We start from the raw sequence: 5,727 nt of genomic DNA on the forward strand, positions 1-5,727 counted from the left end.
TATGTACAATATTGTCTTCATTTTATTTGTCATAAAATATTAAGTTTTTATAATTAGCTAAAATAATGACAAATATCAAAGGGTGTCTTTAAAATTAAGCAATATAACGTTATTCTTGTTAATATTGTTTGTGTTATACTTCAGTTTCTGCAGTTCCTCATATGCTACAAATCAAAAATATTTAGCTTTGAACAAGTGACTTGTGGCAGGTATTAATACATCTTTAATTAATGTGTTAGTAAAAGTATGTTATTCACGTTTTGTGAATATACAGTAAGTACAGTATTTTATGCTTGCTTTAAAGCTGATATTCCTGCCTACCACCAAGTGGCGCCTGCCTACCACCAGGTGGCGCCTGCCTACCACCAGGTGGCGCCTGCCTACCACCAGGCGGCGCCTGCCTACCACCAGGTGGCGCCTGCCTACCACCAGCTAAAAGCTGGGCGCTGTTTTTACCCGCAAGTGCAATCTAAAACGCCCTAAATAGAATATACACCAACCTCGATAGAAGTCAACTTGACTGTGGAGTTAAAACACAAATCAGCTATCTGAGTAGTCCCTCAGTGGGACTACCGTATTTCCTTGAATTGCCGCCGGGGCGCTAATTAATTTAAAACCTCTTCTCACTCCTGCGCTTACCAAAGGCATGCGGTAAAAGTAAGCATGCGCTAACTATTTTAAAACCTCTTCTCACTCCGGCACTTACCAAAGGTATGCAGTAAAAATTTGAGTGTGATGTAAGCTTGGATCTTAAATCCTACTGAATAGCTCTTAATCTTCCCTTTCTGAGATTTCAAATTACCGGTATTGAAATCAGCCTCCTCCATTTTTGAAAATGATGACAGGGGGAGTGTCACTCATGACGTCACAAGTTTGACCAGGTGGTAATACCAAGCATGCGCTAATTATTTAGGAAGCGAGTTTGACCCGGCAGGCGCATACTATATGCCCTGCGGCAATTCAAGGAAATACGGCAAATTGAATTAATAGCGACTGAGCGAGGAGAAACCTGCAATCTTTCAAAAAGTGCACCCACAGGAACTTAGCAGTACAGTTACAGTACAGTTAGTTCCTCCCCTTCTGTGACGTAGTCAAGATGACGAATTTTGAGCGAGGGCATTTTGTCCCGTCCAGCCTTAGACAGAGAGGCTCCATCGACCCCTATTGCCGCTGACGAGCCGTAGGTCCGCCATCTTGAACCGGTCAGCACATTTAATCCATCATAACTTTCTCAATACTTAACTGATTTTCACACGTTTTTTTTTAATGCAAACTTGATACATGTAGCTATGATACAGTGCACATTAATTGTCATATTTTATTATTCACAGTGGGATTAGCAATAATACAATATTTAGACTAAACTGTAAACACGTGTTTTGCAAACACATATATATATATTTTTATTTGTGCACTATATAACCTATGCTTTTTATAACTCACTCTAACCTTTTTTCATAAAGTATGTCATAGTGGTCCTCATTAGGATACATTTTGTACAGTGGGTATTCATTTTGTGCCATCTCTTGTGCTGGTATGACACAGGTCCTTGAATATAAACATATTTATATTTATACAGTTTATATATATATATATATATATATATATATATATATGTGAGTGTGTGTGTGTGTGTGTGTGTATGTATATGTATATATGTGTATGTATGTATGTATATATATATATATATATATATATATATACGTATGTCTCTCTCTCTCTCTCTCTCGCTCTCTCTCTGTGTGTATATACATATATATGTGTACCGTATGTACATATGTGTGTGTATGTATGTATATATATATACATACATACACACACATATGTACATACGGTAAACATATATGTATATACTTATATATGTATAAATCCATATATATATGTCTGTGTATATATATATATATATATATATATATACACATATATATAAGTATTTGTATGTATATGCATATATATATATATACTGTATATAAAAAAAAAATAATATATATGTATATATATATATATATATATATATATATATATGGGTTCCCTCCGGGTACTCCGGCTTCCTCCCACCTCCAAAGACATGCACCTGGGATAGGTTGATTAGCAACACTAAATTGGCCCTAGTGTGTGAATGTTGTCTATCTGTGTTGGCCCTGCGATGAGTTAGCGACTTGTCCAGGGTGTACACCGCCTTCCGCCCGATTGTAGCTGAGATAGGCGCCAGCGACCCCAAAAGGGAATAAGCGGTAGAAAATGTATGTATGTATATATATATATATATATATATATATATATATATATATTTTTTTTTTTTTTACAAAAAGTTAACACGCGAGACTAGAAAAAAAAACAGCCCGTGGCAGTCCTCTGCCATCTCGTAATTTTTATTTATTTATTATTATTATTATTTTTTTAATAATACACTGTTTATTTTGAAACGGCACTGAAACCTGAACGATGGCGAATAAATAAATATTTTTGACTACTTTATTAAACATCTATTCACAATACTGACAATTTCAACGTCTACTTATTGTGAGGCAACAGATGATTCATGTTAAGTACTTCATAAGTCTTTAAAAACAAAATAAAACAGGCGCCTCCAAGACCAAAAGTGGTTGGAATTGTGGCGATTATACTGCCCGTTTTTTTTTCTCCAACATAAATGTTCGTTTTTATATTATTGTTCTTTTCCCTACTATCCAAGCTATCCGTTTTATTGAAAACATTTTTTTGGCGACTTAAGGAAAACGCGTGTACTTTGCGCATAAGTTGACCGATCGGGTAGTATTTTTTAATAAACCTTTATTTATAAATTTCAACATTTACCAATAGCAGAGAAATAATCATCAAAGTAAGTACAAAACAGCGCCAGGTGGTTGTAAATTCAAAGTAACTAAAATAGAATGCAAAATAGAATAGAATAGAAAGTACTTTAATTTACCATGAATTGATTAACGTGGACCCCCACTTAAACAAGTTGAAAAACTTATTCGGGTGTTACATTTAGTGGTCAATTGTACGGAATATGTACTGAACTATTAATAAAAGGTTCAATCAATCAATCAATTGATCAATGGGGGAAATTCAGCACCACAGTTCGCTCACAATAGACAATAATAATAAATAAATAATATAATTTGTATAACATATATCATATATATTTAAAATATATAATATATGGATAATATAAATATATTCTACGTTTAAGTGCAGTCAAGAAGGAACATATGCATTATACAGTCGGATTGCTGTTGGTAGGAAGTGTAGTAAAAAAAATATATATATATATTTTAACTGTGGGATTTAAAAAAAAAAATGTTTAAACACTCTCACTCCAGAAAATTATACAAACTTCATCATTATAATGTCATATGGCATCAAAACTCAAACCAATGGGAACAATGAGACACCTTGGGACGGTTTCCTGCCGACTCCGAGGGACTCCTGCTACTATATTGGATCCACTTTGGACTGGACTCTCACCGTTATGTTAGATCCACTATGGATTGGACTTTCACAATATCATGTTAGACCCGCTTGACAGCTAGACGCCGGATTGAAATTAAACAATGGATGTCCGCTAACTTTTTGCAACTCAACGCCAAAAAAACGGAAATGCTGATTATCGGTCCTGCTAGACACCGACCTCTATTTAATGATACAACTCTAACATTTGACAACCAAACAATTAAAAAAGGCGACACGGTAAAGAATCTGGGTATTATCTTCGACCCAACTCTCTCCTTTGAGGCACACATTAAAAGCATCACTAAAACGGCCTTCTTTCATCTCCGTAATATCGCTAAAATTCGCTCCATTTTGTCTACTAAAGACGCTGAGATCATTATCCATGCGTTTGTTACGTCTCGCCTCGATTACTGTAACGTATTATTTTCGGGTCTCCCCATGTCTAGCATTAAAAGATTACAGTTGGTAAGAAAAGGGTTTGCTAGACTTTTGACAAGAACAAGAAAGTTTGATCACATTACGCCTGTACTGGCTCACCTGCACTGGCTTCCTGTGCACTTAAGATGTGACTTTAAGGTTTTACTACTTACGTATAAAATACTACACGGTCTAGCTCCAGCCTATCTTGCAGATTGTATTGTACCATATGTCCCGGCAAGAAATCTGCGTTCAAAGGACTCCGGCTTATTAGTGATTCCCAAAGCCCAAAAAAAGTCTGCGGGCTATAGAGCTTTTTCCGTTCGGGCTCCAGTACTCTGGAATGCCCTCCCGGTAACAGTTCGAGATGCTACCTCAGTAGAAGCATTTAAGTCTCACCTTAAAACTCATTTGTATACTCTAGTCTTTAAATAGACTCCCTTTTTAGACCAGTTGATCTGCCGTTTCTTTTCTTTTTCTCCTATGTCCCACTCTCCCTTGTGGAGGGGGTCCGGTCCGATCCGGTGGCCATGTACTGCTTGCCTGTGTATCGGCTGGGGACATCTCTGCGCTGCTGATCCGCCTCCGCTTGGGATGTTTTCCTGCTGGCTCCGCTGTGAACGGAACTCTCGCTGCTGTGTTGGATCCGCTTTGGACTGGACTCTTGCGACTGTGTTGGATCCATTATGGATTGAACTTTCACAGTATCATGTTAGACCCGCTCGACATCCATTGCTTTCCTCCTCTCTAAGGTTCTCATAGTCATTATTGTCACTGGCGTCCCACTGGGTGTGAGTTTTCCTTGCCCTTATGTGGGGCTACCGAGGATGTCGTAGTGGTTTGTGCAGCCCTTTGAGACACTAGTGATTTAGGGCTATATAAGTAAACATTGATGTGAATGTTGTCTGTCTATCTGTGTTGGCCCTGCGATGAGGTGGCGACTTGTCCAGGGTGTACCCCGCCTTCCGCCCGATTGTAGCTGAGATAGGCGCCAGCGCCCCCCGCGACCCCGAAAGGGAATAAGCGGTAGAAAATGGATGGATGGATGGATGGATGGATGATTGATTGATTGATTGATTATTGTCACTGTCACCGACGTCCCACTGGGGTGAGTTTTTCCTTGCCCTTATGCGGGCTCTACCGAGGATGTCGTTGTGGTTTGTGCAGCCCTTTGAGACACTTGTGATTTAGGGCTATATAAATAAACATTGATTGATTGATTGACCTTGGAAGGGACATGGTATAATTGTCTTTTTATTTTAACTTTCTTCCAATAGCTCCTTTTTTAAAAACCTTTATTTATAAATATCATCGTTTACAAGTGGGCTTCACGGTGGCAGAGGGGTTAGTGCGTCTGCCTCACAATACGAAGTCCCTGCAGTCCTGGGTTCAAATCCAGGCTCGGGATCTTTCTGTGTGGAGTTTGCATGTTCTCCCCGTGAATGCGTGGGTTCCCTCCGGGTACTCCGGCTTCCTCCCACTTCCAAAGACATGCACCTGGGGATAGGTTGATTGGCAACACTAAATTGGCCCTAGTGTGTGAATGTGAGTGTGAATGTTGTCTGTCTATCTGTGTTGGCCCTGCGATGAGGTGGCGACTTGTCCAGGGTGTACCCCGCCTTCTGCCCAATTGTAGCTGAGATAGGCGCTAGCGCCCCCCGTGACCCCTAAAAGGGAATAAGTGGTAGAAAATGAATGGATGGGATCATTTAGGTAATGCGATGTCAACATCTGCATCGATGACGTCATAACCGCACTTCCACTCTCATCCAGCGGGGAGCAGCATGCTCCAATTTAAGGGTCCCAAGTAAAATGACGCTTTTGCAAAAAAAAAAAAAAAAAAAAAATCTA

Source organism: Nerophis ophidion, linkage group LG26 (genome assembly GCF_033978795.1).
Source record: "Nerophis ophidion isolate RoL-2023_Sa linkage group LG26, RoL_Noph_v1.0, whole genome shotgun sequence".
Lineage (NCBI taxonomy): Eukaryota > Metazoa > Chordata > Actinopteri > Syngnathiformes > Syngnathidae > Nerophis > Nerophis ophidion.